The following is a 17581-nucleotide window of genomic DNA, read 5'->3' as shown; positions in this document are numbered from 1 at the left end:
CGTAATATCACTGCTTAGTTTTGCGGCTCGTTATTTTGTGCAAGAGTGCTGCCTGAACGACAGAGAAGGAGCAAACATGCAGAGAAGGAGAATAAATGTCATGCGCCGATAATGCCAAAGCTGGAATCAAATTGGTAGTCACGAACATACAGTGTTGCAAAGCGCTCAAAATTTCTGACGTCCTTAGAGTCTCATTAGATATACAGCGAAGCGATGCAAACCATTTACAGGCCTATCTGCGAAATTTGGCACTGGCTGACAGAACGCCAAGAAGAGCGTGCATAACGTCTGGAAAAGTTATCACTGAAGAGGTGGAAAAAAGAACACGGACTGGCAACTATGTAGATGAAGACGTTGAAATTCATTTCGTTAAGGATGGTCAAGTGCAGAGTTTCCCATAACGTCGGATGTGAATAGCTGGTCAATAACATATGCTTCGAATACCGAAAAGATTGCCGAAGGTCTTAGTATTTTCAAGTAAACCGCGTGAAAATTGAAGTGAATTACTGAATAGTGCATTAATTTGTGATCTGGAAGTGTGTGAAAATGGGCAGTACGCAAATGAGCACCAAGCGAAAAATTACGACAGTTCTAGTTACAAAGCACGTAGAGACTTAACGTGCTCAAACGTGACAACTATGAGGGTGCTGTATGGTTGCTACAAACATGCGGCACTCTCTAAAAGCGGCCACGTGGACGTATTGCACTAACCTAGAATTACTGGGGTATAAGCTCGAGTATGCTTCTCCGCGCCATCTGTCGTCACGAATGACCACTGCTGGAGTCAATATCATCCAAGAAAAGTCTTTGCGCCAAGACAGTCCTCCTATCTTAGCTCGCGAAACAAGGTGGTATTCTGCTTGTACCGATATGAGCTTCGCAATGCCTCAAAGTGTTTGTGTAATCGTGCTGTCATGAACCCAAGTTGGCAGTGCAGCCGAGGCTGTCTGCCGCCTAAGCCACGGCTGCTGCGTCTCTCGCAAGTGGCTCAGCTCAGCTTTTTGTGGCAGCGGATGCACACCGGCCGCTAAAGCTCAGAGGTGCTTTAGTGGACAATCGGATCTGACATCCATTCCCTTTGGCGATGTTTATTACTTCTTCGAGGAGCTGGTCGAGGTCCGTGTACTCTCCCTCGGTTTAGGTCCTAAGAGGTGGTGCCAAGGAAAGGAAAAGTTTGCACTGGCATGCATTTCCTGTCCGTATATGCCGCTGCGCAGAGAAGTGAATCCTCCGATGCTTCTATCCCTGTCTGTATATTGCGCCAGCAGCAGGTACAGGTATGAAAAATATGAGTAGGGAACACATTTGGAGCATTCATTTATTGATTACTCCGTTATTATTTGTGACAAGCGCAGTTTTTCTCTCTCTCTAACTAGTTTTCGTCTGCGCCTACAATATCCCAATGTCGTTGTGCAATTTAGTAGAGAAATAAGCAAGAAATTTGCAATTTTCTGCGTGAAGTTTGTTCCTTCTCATATTTTTCATACCTGTACGTTTGTTCACGCACAGTGCGGGTGCTCAACGCCTTTTTTTTTCGCCTCTGACAAGGGCACGGTGATTTTCGTCTAGCGCTCTGCGGTACATATTGAATGCTGTCCTCAAAGGGGTTGCACTCTGTCGCGTTTCGCAACAAATCTAAGTCGGAGTTTTTAGGGAAAACGAAGTCGAGCTGTTTCCGCACTTTTTCTCTCAGCGCATTTGGCTGCCGTGTTGCATTTGATGCTCTAACTTGTTCGAGGGCTAGCAAGGCCTTCTCGCGGAGATCCTTACGTGCGCAGGACACACACGCAAGCTTCCGGATCTCACTTACGTCCGTTAGACAAATGCAGGCCCTGTGCGTTGTGCACATGCGCACTGTCCACCCGCAATAGCTGTACGTACGTAAAACCTTTACGTAAGTGTAGCTAAAACTCTCTACTCTTAAAATCGTGGAAACAAAACCGACATAACAAGAGGACTGCTCTGAAGTGCATGCTTGTTCAAACTTTAGCTGCTTATTCACCGACGTTTTAGAGGCGCTGACTGCCTGGGTGGTTCACATAACTATCTATAATCTTACAGCGCCGCATGTAAGCTGATGATGGCGGGGCTGTGAGATCGATTAAGAAGACAAAAGTTTTAAAGGACAAACCGTATTGCAAATGAATAGTTGAAGCCGCAACATCTAGAATCTATCTTCGGATATAAATATTTACTCACTATGTGGTCAGGCAGAAATCAAGCGACAAGAAATTTCCTATTCAACTTCGGTGTTCTTAAATATTCGACGTTACTAAGGTTGGTGAAGCCTGCAATGATAGGCAGTAATAGAGGGCCAGGATATAAAAAATTTCACCTGAAAACAATCTAAAGGTAGATATCATTTTTTTATACATAGCGAAAGAAGCTTTTCGGAAAAGTTTCTTCAAAGTTAAAGATAAGCTTCTAAGCCCTAAGGCATAACGCTGACGCTTCAAGCACGAGTTCAGAGTCGGATAAAGGCGTGGTCGGAAAATTGAATCAATTCTTGTAAGCCCCTACAATTTCCGGCATTCGTGTAAACGGCGACGGAACAAGGAAAGATGGCATGCCTGTTGGCGGAAGTCTGCATTGATGGCCCGAGGAGGGACAAAGTAGCTCTATTTAGCAATGCTGAGCGGCCTCGGGGCTCCCGGAACGCATTGCACAAACAATAACAATATGTTTGTGAGTGGCGTATCCGTCTTACTCTCATTTTTTCCTGAAATAAATGATGTCGATAAGATAGCCAGAGCGGGAAACAAAACAGTAAACGGCAAAAAAGAAGCCACTGAGCAAAAACGTTTGATCGCATGAAAAAGAGATAAGAAATCAAATAACAGCGGCTAGAACAGCATATATCAATACGCTTCGCGCACAACAAACCCACTGTTCTTGCTGTAACGTTTAAAGAAAAAAAGGGCGTTTTCGTCCTCTGTCTGAGTTGACATATGCTTTTTTTTTTGACAAAAAAAGCAGTTTTTATTTAGCTGTGACGTCTTATGTGGAAGCAGTACAATTATAGACTATTTGAATCCGTGCAGTGCTGTGGGCCTTCTAACATACATTAAGCATCATCATCCACAGCCTAATTTCTGTTCTTGCGGAACAAAGGCCATTCCTATATCTCTCTAATTAACGCTGACCTGTGCCATATGATGCTACCTTATCTCCGCAAATTCCTATCTTCATCGCCCAACGTAACTTTCCGCCGGCCCTACTACGCTTCCCTTCACTGTTACCTTTAACGACCATGAGTTATATTTGCTTTGCGTTAAATGCCCTGCCCATGCACATTCCTTCTTCTTCATTTTGATTAAGATATCACCTGCCCATGTTTGTTCACCTACCAACTCTGCTTTCTTCCACTCTCTTAACTTCACAGAAATCATTTTTTTTTCTTCCGTAGATCACTGCATTGTCTTCAATTTTAAGCTTGACCCTTTTCGTCAGCCTTCACGTTTCTGCTCCATAGGTGAGTACCGGTAAGGTAGCGCTCTGATATACTGTCTCCTTGCGAGATGCTGCTTTGGTTTAGTTTTGTGGGGTTTAACGTCCCAAAGCGATTCAGGCTATGAGAGACGCCGTAGTGAAGGTCTCTGTAAATTTCGACCACGTGGAGTTCTTTAACGTCGACTAACATCGCATAGCACACGGGGCTCCAGTATGTCGCCTCCATCGAAATTCGACCGCAGCGGCCGGGATCGAACCCACGTTTTTCGAGTCAGCAGCCGAGCGCCACCACTCAGCCTCCACGGCGGATTGACGGCGATCAATGTTGCGACTTTTGACAGCTGCAAGTATGACTGCACAAGAGGTAAAGCTTCTCTTTCCTCGCTCGCTCGCCGCACGTAGTGAGAATTCGAGCAAATACTGGATTATACAATTTATTTCTTTGAATATTTTATTCGCATTTGGTTGGTTTTTTAGCTAAACTATTCATATCTGATTCTGTAGTAAAGACGTAACCATTCAATTTGATTTTGATTAAAAGATATATAGTTAGCACTCTCCTTAATTAAGATGTTGGAATTTATCGTAGCGGGCTCTGCTATATGTTTACCACTGTCGAGCTTTTAGACGTACACTATTTATAAGGTGACATTTCGTTGTACTCCACAGTGTATTCATTCCGCAATTCGAAGGGAATTCGGGAGAAGCTTATTAGACACCCAACGCCGACAAGTATCTCAGGTACGGTGTGACGGGTCCAGAATGTGAAAGCGTCTGTAATAAAGCTTGTTGGTATCTAGACTGCCAAAAAAGTTGGAGTTACTTGCATGTCGAATCTTTGAGTATCCGCAAATAAAACCATGCTGGCGCTAAGCTAGGAGACATGTCGATATGCGCTATACTAAGATGAATTTTTTGCACATGCTCCGGTTCTAAAAAGAAAAAAAAAAGCGAAAGGGCCCGAGTAAGAAGAAAGAACCTCATCTACTATGGAAAAGACATTCAAAGCGGCGTGGAACGCATTGCTTCCGTTGTGTAAAAGGCGTTCCTTCCGCTGGTCTTCAGGTTACAATGCTGCAGCATAGTAGTCCGCGCACGCGTTCATGCCGCTGGAAAACTCAATCTGCCCGGGCGAAAATGGACAAGCCGGTAATCCAGCAGCCGTGGGAGCAAGCAAAGCGAATCCGAGCGAAGAACAACCACCTCCGCGGCCCTTTCCTTTTCTGGCGTCTTGGCTGTTTCGTTTCCGGTCTAGCGCCTCACAATAGAGCCGGCATTCCTCCATCCAGCCCCTCGAATCGCCATCATCGCCGCAGATAGGCATCGCATATGCACTTGGCGCCGTTTCTGCACGCGTCTGGCGGTGGTGGTCGGCGGCGGCAGTGCGCAGCTCCGGTTCGAGCCCCGGGGGAGTCTCCGGGGTCGGTCCTCCTCTTGCACAACCATTGGCTTCGAGTGAGCGAGCAGCGGGAGGCGCACCCAGTGGGCGTCGGGAGACCGAGAGAAAGAGAGAAAAAGAGACATATAGAGAGAGCAGGCCTAGAGTGTTCTAGCTGGCACCCTTTCATTCCTCCTCCTCTCCCCCCCCCCCTTCCCCTGTCCACCTCGTAAGCATCTCTGCGTTCGCCATGGGCGCCGTGGGGGTCCCGCGTTGGGCAACTCCCCTCTCTTCGCGGAGGATATGAAGAATAAACACATGCGCTTCGCGGGGCGCCCCGGACACGGTTTCGCGCTTCGCAAAAAGCAATTTCCGTCGCGCGAAATTCGCTTCCACCGGAAGGAGGGAAAAGTCCGGCACGGCATCACCTACGTGGAGTAGGCGGCAGGGAAGCCAAACTTTCTCTGCTCTACGGGCTGCCCAGAGTTGCTTGTTTGTTTGTTTGTCTATTTGTCTGTCCTTTACCTCACCCTCTCTGTCTATTTGCAGCGTGCTTGACTTTCAATCTCTCATGGCTATTTTCTCAGCTTCTTATTTCGTCGTTGCCACACGTTGCGATGTGCGAGTTTGTCGTTTTCGTATGGTTGCTGGCTGCGCTGGGAAACTGCCGGCCGGGGTGTATTTTTGGATTGTTTATAACTGGTCCGCAGGAGAAAAAAAAATCGTCTTCTACATTTTGAAGAACGTTATTACTCTCCCACGACCACACGGAGCAGGCACATGTGAAGGTTTTTATGCGTGCTATTATCGCAGATTGTTTTTTTGAAACACCTGTCGCCTTTCACTTTATCAACTTTTTTCGTTTTATAAACTTAGTGCTCGCTACAGTGAGCGCTTCGTCGCTTCCTCGTAAGTTACAGGATGAAGAGAGAAAAGGAAGAAAAATTACTTTCGGACTACTTCTGCGCTGTTAAGTTCTGCCGCTGGTCAGACCGCAGTTATTTCTCTACCGGCGGTTATTTCTCTTCGGACGAGACCGTTGGAACGCCCACCGAGCCACGTCCACAAGAGGTGGAAAGGTCCACAAACTTTAGCATCTCATTTTTCAACACGGCGGAGGGTGTAGGAGAGAAGAAAAAAAGACACAAATAGAGTATAAGAAGTGACAGAAAAAGAAAAAACTACCTGCAAGGAAAAAGCAATATCGAGAAAGACAGAGTAGGTCACTTTAAGCGCCACTCCCCATTGCCCTTTTCTTTCCACACGACGGAAACTGTCGTACGGCAATGCAAATGCGATGCGGCGCCTCCGGTCGTGGAAATGAAAAGCGAAGAGAACGGCGTTATCATGTATTCCAAAGTTTCCACCATCCCGGATTCCTTCCTCACGGCTTTTTGTTTAATTCAGGTTTCTTTGATTGGGTTCATGACGTTATCCTTCGGTACTGTTTTACCGAGGATACGCAAGGTACATAAAGAAAAAAAAATCATAAATAAACCGAGCTTACCACGTGTCAAAGATTGCGCAACGTGCAGTGCGTCTGGCAGTGGCCTTGTGCAGTTACTGAGTTATTGCTGACACTTGACGGCGGTTGTTGTCGGGGGCTCGGGGCGCGACGCTAAGTAGGGTAGCGTAAGCAACTTGGGCGGGCAAGACGACGACCCCTCCACTATACGCTCTCTCCTCCTCGTTCTGTACCGTTACCCCTTTATTCATTCAGCCCCCTTCCCCTTCGCCTCGCTTCTCTCATCATTTCTTTTTCGCTTCGTTCCTTACAGGGCCCCTCGTACGTGCTTGTATGGCGTTCGGTGGCCCCATTCAATATTGCCGCTTTCGTCCCTACATCGATCCCTTACGTTCCCGAATGTGGACCCATCTCGATTATTCGTCCTGTGTTTATGCCCCTCGCCTCGTCCTTCTCCTTTAGAGCGTGCACATCATGCGGCCGGCGGCGGCAGCTTTCGTATCATCTCCTCCTCGACTCCACCCCTCACCCTGTGTCCTTAGAACAATGAAAACGACGGTATATATACATTGTTACTGAAGAAAGGGAGGGGGGGAATGAGGGAGGGAGATAGGGAGGGAGGAAGGGAGAGAGGGGCTCACTTTCTGGAAGAAGGCAGGTTGGGGTTTGTTTGGAGGCACGCGTACCTGGCTTTGCAACAGTCGCTTCTGCCCTGTGACCCAGTTCCCGAAATAAGGGGGTGGGTAGGGAAGAAAGGGAGAACACAGGGGAAGGAGAAATCGCGAAAAGAGATAATAGCTTCCCGTTTTGCAGCGCATATATCTGCCTTTCTTCTATTTTTTTTTCTTGTTGAAGAGGTCTGCATCATTACTATTGCTTGCATGTCGTACTGGCGGCGGTTGTCGCTGTACGGCTCATCGCAACCGTGGCGCTCGTTCGTCGGATCGGGTAGAAGGGTAAGGTAGGGAGCTAAGTGACCATTCCAGATGCTGCCTCGGTCGCATAGAAAGCGCAGCGATATGGGTCGATTCTCGGTACTACAACGACCGGGCAATTTGCAGTTATGAGGCTCGACGAGGGAAGAAAAATTCGCTTCGCCTGAAACGGGAGCGACCGCAGAAAACAGGTTGCTTGGTTACTTCCATGACATGTTAAGAGAGTAATAAAACGAGTGTTAAGAGAGTAGAATAAAAAAATATATTATTGTAAATAATTCTGCGTTTAATATCTGGTGGTAAGTTAAAAAAAATAGGCGCGAATATTTTTTTTCCTGGTTTATTTTTGGCGAGAGGGAGTATGCTCTCACTAATTATTGGTAACAGTTGCTTTTAAGAGCGACTCGAGCTTGGTTTCCGAAATTATGAAATGTAGAGCTATCTATACCTGCGTGCATTGATCAGGAAACTCAACATTCTAACGAAAAAAATGGAGGGGAGACTTGAGCTGCGCCTTAGGAGTATGACGCGGTAGCTTTAATTGATTAATGCCCATATATGCAGAATTGGTCATTCTCTACTTAACACTAATCGATCTCTGTGACTCCTCATGCCACTCTTGGCACATCGGTGCAGCGGTTAAGCGATGGGCCACTGCCCTGCGATGACAAGTGCTGCCACCGCTGGGATTTGTGCGCTGGGATACCGCTGTGACATGGACCCAGGTCGCTCTTCCCGAGCAACGTCTTGCGGCCAATCATTAATCAAACTTCCACCTGCTAAGGTGCTCAGTTTGCTTACATTGTGATGTGCAGGTTGTGATGATTCCACAACATTACGTGACCTAAGTGAGCGCTTTTACCCTTTTGTGGCTCCTCTCAGAATAGGTAAAGAAAATAAAAGAAATAGAGACGGTGCCCGGACCAGCAAAGCTTTGCCAGGCTTAACGCCAATTCAAGATAAATGAAAAAGAAGTAAATGTTCCAAAGAAGAAGAAAAACAAATTAAAGAGAAAAACAGAGCAGTAAAAAAAAACTGAAACCAAGAGAGAAAAAAGGCACATCACAGTAGAAGTTAGTCACAAGCAGACAGCCAAAGCACAGCGTGCAGTGTGCAGCAAATAATAATAATAAAAAAGAGGAAGCCGAAGTCACAGCATAGTCATGGCCATGGTAACAGTCTGAACAAAGCACAGGGTGCCGGCCACAAAGAAAATCATAAAAAGTAAAAACATAATCAAAACAAAACAAGACAAGACCTAAGTGAGCCACCTGCCTCCGAGGTTGCTTCGCTGGGTATTTTTCTGTAATTTTCACTCACGGTCAACAGCGCTGACACCGGTGTCGCCAACGACGCCAATGACTATGGCGGATTTTCTGCGACACGCTCTTCTTGATGCTGTCGTGTTGATATGTGCAGCTATCTGGTACGCACACGCCCATCAGTGACCGTGATTTCAGCAAGCTGGAGGAAGGAAATCAATTTGTGTTGGGAAAGTTTTCGTTCACTTATATATTTAATGCTGAGTTTCAGCAAAAAAAAACGGACTTTGATATTTCGATGGTGCATGATTTTTAAGATGGTCTTGAAGGATTATGGCACACATTTTCGGCATGATGAAAATAATAGCGTAGGCTTTCCACTCTCAAGTAGACCACAGTCTTCATGTCTTTACGTAGTCTTCACAATCTTCACGTAGACCACAGTCTGTGAAAATAAACTCAACTTCGACTTCAAGTCTGATCATTTTGGAAGACATTAAATATTTTGTTGTAAAGATTATTTAAAGCCCGCGCACTAGCCGACCAGACTTCTTACAGCTGTAGAAATAGACATCAGTGTGACATTGGGAGCAGCTGCGGATTATGATGACATCACTTGGGTGCGCTGAGAAAGGCGCAGTGACATCATTGAAAAAGGCTGCGAGTCGTACACCCATTAATACCTGCCCCTGGTGTAGCTACCAATATTGATCCCCACTGATTTCAGGTAATATACATGTTAGGCTAACCAGCAGGAACCTCTCCCTTGCCTCCTTTAGTTCTTCCTGCGCTTCAATGAATTGTAATGAAGAGATTGTACGGCAGAGTCTTCTTTTCTCTGACAACCATGTTGATAAGCGTTAAACACCACAGCTGCCTGGAAAAGAACTGATCAGATTATTACTACTATACCACGAGAGATACAATTGCACCCCTTGGTGGCGTGGATATAATAGGTTTAGGTTTATTAAGGTTTAACTTCCCAAAGCAACTCAGATTATAAGGGACGCCGTAGTGAAGGGCTCCGGAAATTTCGACCCCTTGAGGTTCTTTAACGTGCACTGAAATCGCACAGTACACGGGCCTCTAGAATTTCGCCTGCATCGAAATTCGACCACCGCGGGTTGGATCGAACCCGCGTCTTTCGGGTCAGCAGCCGAGCGCCGTAACCACTGAGCCACCGCGGCGGGATCCGTATATATGGTCACTAACTTATTCACGCCATTGCGCCTTATCTTTAAGGTGGAGCTAGGACAGAATCAGCGGTAACAGAAAAAGATAACGCCTTCAAACAACCCACCGAGTGTCGCTTAATATCTTTATTAATATTTTTATTTTCTTCTTGCAGAGTGCATGCGACGTCACTGTGCTCGGACCACTTAATGTGGGACTATGTTACGGCAACGCCAACATTTCAGAACCTTGAAAGGATCTCTCAACAACTCGCCGTTCAAAAAAAACAAAAACGGTAAGGCATTGCATTGCATACGGTTTAGGCGTTTGCACGATATTCTAGTCTGCTGAGTAGTTGTCAGAGTTTCACTGCTTACGGGCAAGGCAGGCCAAACCATTGTTATGCCATTTGCTGTTTCAGTTCGACAGCTGCATACCAGGCAGGGTGCCTCTGCACTACTGCTGTATCGCGCGTAACCCAATTGCGCTCGCGCAACGGTAACCGGTACCGATTAATTGACTTTTGTGTACCAAAGCAACCCTGTACGCTTTGGGGCAGACCGTAATGTAAGAGTCTACTTTAAATTAATAATTGAAGGCACCGTGTGGTTTTTCCACGCTCATCGATATTTAAAAGTACGCGGGCGTTTTAGCGCTTTCACTCCACATCAGCGCTGAAGTCACCCTGTGGGTCTATTCCACGAATTTGTGCTTAGCAGCTTAACTCCTGTCCTGACAGCTCTCCCATTGGATGGATGCTTGACAGCCCGTGACCATTGGTGCGTCATCAACTGTGAACTTGTGCTCGATCGAACGACGAAATCTTGCTGTGCCGACTTGATCCGTGCGCACGGGTTTGCCTCAGCGACTGTTCATCACATAGACGCTCTGGCTCTCACATGAAGCTCCGCGTGGTCTTTGACTTCGAGCGGGTCGCAAAAAAAAAAAAAAAATCTGTGTTCGAGAGTAGCGTTGGGAGAATGACTGGCCTTACCTGGTGAGACAAGTCTAAGAAAGGTGCTGTGCTGCGAGTAACGTTGCTCTATTTCTTTCTCACTAACGTACTCCGCAATAGCATATCAGACACGATGACAAGCCCGTTTTTCACTAACACACAAGTTAATACCGGTGATATATTCTGTAGTTTGTCGATCAATCCTAGAACAGTCGAAAAGTTACAGCTGCCACTTGCAAATGAGGGGCTGAACTGTCACCGTCCTTCAAGCGTTAGGACGGAAAGCGAGCTCTCAGCATGTCCTGCTATTTGCCGATTCGGCGTGCGCGAGCCTGTCAAGAAACGTCGTTCGGAGCTAGATGTTTTCTGTGTCGGGCTTCTGACTCTATGACGCTAGCTGTCGCTTCCACCTCAGTGCCAGTAATATTAGGGTGTCGCGAAGAACTCGCCAGAACACTGCTTAAGAAGCAATAATCGTTTCGTGGTCATTCTGCAGTGCTTATTGACTGTCAGGAATGTTCAATCAGAGTGAACTTAAACAAAGTTGCTGTCGTGAAGCGTGGAGACATTGAGTCAAATACGAGTCGGACTGTTCGAAAAAGGATTATTCACCTGCTTACGGTATTCGACAGCATGACAGCATCTGTCAACAGCGTCTTGACTCGACAAAAAATTGTTAGTGATGCGTAGGAAACAGGGCTGATCAAACTGGCCGCTCAGAATTTCTTTGCATCGTACTCGCACTCACCGTCGAAGTTCTACACATTGGAAATCTGTGGACAACCGGCATGCCTTTTATACATGCAAGCAGCATGACAGGTGCGTTTGCAGTGTCCAGGTGCATGGCGTGATGGAACATAATGGCTGGGAGCCCTAGACGGGGCGTGGCATGTACAGTTGGATGCAAAACTTCGCAGAATGAGGGTGTGCGTAAAAAAAGGCGTTTAGGTGCCATCACGCAAGCCAGTTGTCTATAATGCTAGCAAATACGACGAGATTTTTTATGCCGCATCCGCTTGCATTAACACCATGCGACAAGTGGGTCGCAAGGCAGCGCTAAAATATTTTTTTTTCCAGAGCGCAAGTGACCTGTAAGATTTTGGTGCTGACTGCACTGAATTCCTTTCATTGTATGGTAGAGTGGTCCATCGAGATTAAAAAAGTTACCGTGCATTACCTTTCTTCACAACCTCCTCCACTTCTTCCACTCAGCCTATCTTTAGCACTCCTACGCTTTCTCAGAGCAAAAGCTATTCATGGGAGACCTTCCACGGGCATCAGCAGGACCTAGTCACCCGTTTAATTAAAAAAAAATTTTGATAAATTTATCGAGGCAGATTGTAGCAAAAATTCGCGGAAATGGTGCACTGCGCAACAAAGCACGCTGTCCTCATCAGTGATTGCACGCGGAAGACGGACGATAGGAAGGTTGGTTGGTTGGTTTATTGGGGTTTAACGTCCCAAAGCGACTCAGGCTATGAGGGACGCCGTAGTGAAGGGCTCCGGAAATTTCGACCACCTGGGGTTCTTCAACGTGCACTGATATCGCACAGTACACGGGCCTCTAGAATTCGCCACTGAGCCACGTCGGCGGGGCTCGATAGGAAGGAGATTTAATTGATGAGGAGATCAAAACTGAAAACACGCATATGTAGAGTTTTTTTTACATTTCAATGTTGTCAACCTGATTATCCTGGTTGGTAGCTGCTAGGGGACTAGGAAAGAAAGACGCTGGGGAAAAGTTTCGTCCCTAGAATGAATAGGATCCTGCCGTGTCTCCCGTCATTTTCGACCAAAGCGATAACATTGCTGGTCCCGTCGTGCCGGTTGGTCCGCTGCCTGTTTCAGAGCCTTGAAGTTGTGTCGCGGGCCTCCGTTCCGTTCGTCGATCTCCCAAGCAGAAGCTAGGACGTCAGGAGCTGGTTGAGGCAGCGAGCGGTGAAGGGTTCGGTATGCTCACAGCCAGATTCTGTGCGCTCATGCCGTTGGTGATGGCCCAAAGGCGAATGAAGTCAAGCGAGACGAAAGGAAGGCGGAGGGGTGAATAGGCGAAGAGGTAATGTACTTGCACGGGGTCGGGCTTGCATTGCGGCGACTGCGGTGCAGGGGCAGAGAGAGTGGAGTGAACAGCGTATGCGTCGGCGCTCTGTGTAGTAATTAGAATATACACATGTCTACGTCATAGCTACGTCATATGCTTATATATTTTCTTCATTTATTTGTATACTTTCAGCGACCGCCAACAGCAGCCCTGTTTTGGCAGCGGAGCACCATTATACAGTCTGAAAAAAAAAAAAAACAAAAGAGGGTGTGAAGCATGCATGACGTTCTAGTGACCATAATTGGTTTGGTTTGGTTTATGGGGTTTAACGTCCCAAAGCAACTAAGGCTATGAGAGACGCCGTAGTGCAGGGCTCCGGAAATTTCGACCACCAGGGGTTCTTTAACGTGCACTGACATCGCACAGTACACGGGCCTCGAATTTCTCCTCCAAAGAAATTCAGCCGCCACGGCCGGGATCGAACCCGCGTCTTTCGGGCTAGCAGCCGAGCACCATAGCCACTGAGCCACCGCGACGGCTCTCTAGTGACCATAATCAATGTGTTATAGATATTGAATGACACCATGGATATTCAAGCTTTTGGGAATAGGTATGTACACATTTAGATTGTTGAACAAGGTATGAGGATTGAATCTACGTTGACTGCGCATTAAAGGTTCAATGGTTCCTTGAACTTTGCCTGGGCATCGTTAATTCAAGAGCCGCGGTCATATGAGGACCATGCACTGATCAATCTAAACAATGCGGCAGAAATGCGTCGTTCCGGAGTTAAACGCCTCATCAAAACTGAGATCAGGTTCAACTTAGACAACTTACTAGCCACACCTTTCTGACGATTGGCTGTATAAAACGCCAATAAACCGCTTTTGGATGCTCTGAAAAATCACACAATGAGCACTTGTTACGCAGTTCCACACAATTTACAAAATTCCAATTTTAAGCGTGCCAGCTAGCACAGAATGTTGACTTCAGCGTTGTATCAGTCGAGACGGGTCAGCGAACAAAAGGCATTCACTGCTGAGAGCACAGTGCTTTTATAGCGGAGGGTGTTGTGGCAAACAGGGGGCGTATCTTAACCTTGTCAAACATGACGAGTGGTCGCGCCAGGTATGGCACGTGCGTCATTCACAATACAAGCGTGTCACATGATTTTCGTGCCTTAAAGCTGTTCTTAAGCTTACAGTCTGTATATACCCTTAAGTCGCGAACGACATGAAAATGATGTAAAGGAAATGGCTTATGGGATTTCATGTCCCAAAGCGACTCAGGCTGTGAGAGACGCCGTAGTGGAGGACTCCGAATAATTTAGACCCTATGGGGTTCTTAACCGTTCACTGACATCGCACAGTACATGGGTCTCCAGCATTTTTCATGCATCGAAATGCGATCTTCGCAGCCGAGATCGAACCCGCGCCTTCCGGGTCGACAGCCGAGCACCACAACCACTGAGCCGCCGCGGCGGCGTTATGAAGGAGACCATTCACAAAGCAATCGCGGAAAAGCTGTTGTTGTTTTCTTACAAAAAAAAAAAAAAGGATGACGTTTACTGCCATTTCATAATATGGCGCTGCGCCCGCACCAAACATTCGAAGCTAAAATATTACTCTGCAACTCGTCACTATGAAGAACAGTATCCACTCAACGGATATTTCCAGGTCACGTGCAACACCAGTATTTTTGAGTGCTTTAGATAACCTAAAAACTGTTCGCGAACACATTGAAAACTTCACAGGGACAATAGAGCAATATAACTTGTTGATGCCTTTAGCAGAAGTGGTATCATTTCCGTCCGGTCTGATGACGTCACTTGTGTCCAGCCAATGGCAACTACTCGCTCTGCTAACTTCACTTACCTTTAGCCAACGAGTGAATTTTATGAACGAGAACACATTTTCTTTCGTGATGTTGTTTGTAATGCTATTGTATTAATAATGTGTTCAGAGGAAGGGGTGAACTAGTTTCCGAACGAGCATGCATAGGCACTGGCGTATGTGGATTGAACACAGCCCTGTTAATATGACCAGGTAGTGACATCAGAAAATAAGTATAAATAATTGCGTGAGGCATCCTAGACACCAGGATGATATGACGAGGTTACTTATAAGGAGCTCAAAAGTGCAGATATATTTATTCATCCTCCTTCCACCCAGTTTAAGGATTTATGCAGCGATCGCCTAAATATTGCATAATTTATTTCCATCTTTCTTTTTCAAAGATTTGGTGGCCTTCCTACCATAGACGATTTAAAGTGATCATCGCGGTCGCCTCAAACGTCGCGATTAGCATCCACGATTGATATCTGTAATACGGCGAAGTGAATTTATATGCGCCAGAAAATTAGACGCCTGAGAAAAGTTTAAGATGGGGAACATTCCCGTACGTAAACTAAAAGCATGGCCAGAATGAAGCCGTGATCTTTTAAAGAAGACTGTGTGGAAAAGAATCTAAAAAAACTTTTCAAGAAAACAAATTCGTGGTGTGCATCCAAATTATTAACGAGGTTGCACCCGCACTAGAGTTACACTCTACAAGAGGAGTCATTAGCAAAGTAGAACAGGAGTGATGCCTGCCACTTTATCGCACACCATCGCAGCTCCAGTGGTTCAGCACTTCGCAAATACGGTCGCCGTTAAGCCTCCACTTCCAGGGAATTGACACATGTAAAAAAAAAAACTGAAAATCAACCCGAGTAAATACCAGGAAGTCGAGTCGCCAAAGGCCAAGCTACAGAAAAATAAACGAAACGCTCCAGTGCGTCACACGACGCATTTAATTAGGACGCCTTGCTTCACGCTCCGTCGACGGCCCTAGGGCTCCGATGTTTTGACACGGGAAGTACAGAGGAGCGGCGCACCTGACCACGACGACGCAGCGAAAGGTGAAGTAAAAACCTGCGATGCAAATAGTCTCGTCGCGTACGCAAAAAAAAAGAAAAAAAAAACCCGAGGCTCCTGGAAAAAGATGGGCGCCAGTGAGGTGCGTCGCCGGGCCGGATATGACGTAAGTGCACGCTCGCTGAACTTGCCAAGTAGGCTGGCGCCTGACGTAGGGGCAATACATTATGCTTGTCTAGGCGGAGTTTCGTGCACGTAGCATTTGTGGAGCACGGGATAAGGTTGGAAAATGGGCAGTAGAGATTCTCAGGAAATGGTTAGGGGTCTCGCTCCAATTTGGGAAGGATTGGGCGATTTTGTATAGTCGCAGGGTTCCGCTTGGCGCAGAAATGGGGTGACGTGTTTCGTAACGCTGCTGGTTGCTTACTATTTAACTATAATTCGGAAGGAAGATAGCATCGGCGTTTCGGCAACTGTTTTTATTTTATCAACTGTTTTTCTGTCGCTTGAGTTTTGTGTCTCTGCTTTCTCAATAAACCAGCAAACAATGTCACGAAAAGTGCTCTTGTAACTTTACAGCCTCCAGATGCTAATGGAATTTGATGTTATTTGATTTCAAGGGCCGCAGGAGCGTTATATTGTACTCAAATAGAGGGAAATGAAAGGAAACGAAAACAGCTAAAATTAATTCAATCGAGATTTACGAATCCAAAACATAAAGCCATAGGGCTCATAAGCATGGCGAGTAGAGTCACGCATGGGACGTGAATTCGTGACAGTATTGCAACACCCCTGCAACATAGTGCCACTGGTATTACACAGTATTGGAAGCAGCCCGCGAAAATATGTGAGTCGCATAGCGTTAATTGAAGAGGGTCCAAAAATGGCAGCGATGGCTGCGCTGTGCTCTCCCCCCTGCTCTTCCACCCCATGATGGCACTTACCTGCTTTGATAGTTGCTCAAGAGATTAGAAAAATATATCGCTTGAAAAGAATACATATTTGTGACCGTCGCAACATGCAACATACGTGTATGAACTTGTGCTTCGGCCCTCCTCCCCCCCCCCCCCCCCCCCCTATCCCCACGCCGCACTCCTCTTTGAACTTTCCCAACAGCGCCCATTCTCGCTTCGGTAACATGACTTCCGCGAAGTCTAGGGCGCTCACTACGCTTCAAACCGCATGCATGAACCACATTCCTCTCCTGGACAATAGTTTGCGTGGCTAGTAACGGCTTTCAGATGTGCCAGGCGGTGCTCAGCTGGAAGACGCTACGGCCACAACGCCGCCAAAGCGCTAAAGAGCACTAGGAATCGGCTTCTAAGCTGTGCAGTAGGGCTCCTGCAGAAGTCCCAACATTCAGAGGGGCAAGGACTAGAGTTCCCCTAACCTTCAAAAATTTCGAATGGGGGCGATGCATAACTAGCCACACAGCATGACACAAAAGCTAACTGCTTGGGCTGTTAAATTTTTTTATTTTATCGTGAACCACTGAGAATGTCCCTGAAAAAAGCTACCGCTGTGAAACTATTTATAATCACTGGGAGCGTCTCTTCGCAAGATCACTAACGAAACTGATTATTCAAAGAGAGTGCTCCTGACGTTGCTATGAATAGGAACCCGGAAAAGTTCGCAGCGAGCATTGTAGCAGCACTTTTTCATTATACATGAGCGGCCACTGAACAGGCTAGTTAGGCTGCACGTGCTTTAAGAAATTGGAAACCGAGTGGGCAAAATTGCGACGTGTCTGGGGATGTCAGCGGTCGTCTGGGTGGTATTCATGGCGACTAACACAGCCGTTGAAACCAAGGGAACGAACCAAAGAACCGCATTGAGATGGAATGATACGCCTACACTCCAAAATGCCCTGTTTTCCTCTCCAAAATTACCTCGATGCTTCGCAGCCTAGCCGAAGGAACAAAAAGAAGAGGCACGACCGAAGGAATATTAGCTCGCTAGAAAAGGCTGCAGTTGCTGCAGATACAAATACAAAACTGGTCGACGGCGATGGTATCGACCAGCGCATCTCGGAGCGGGTGAGAAGGCGAACTCTCCGTTTTTAGGACG

Source organism: Amblyomma mixtum, chromosome 1, assembly GCF_055824585.1.
Source record: "Amblyomma mixtum isolate Tamu chromosome 1, ASM5582458v1, whole genome shotgun sequence".
Classification (NCBI taxonomy): Eukaryota; Metazoa; Arthropoda; class Arachnida; order Ixodida; family Ixodidae; genus Amblyomma; species Amblyomma mixtum.
The sequence above is the reverse complement of the archived record's forward strand: the minus strand, read 5'-3'. Positions refer to the sequence as shown.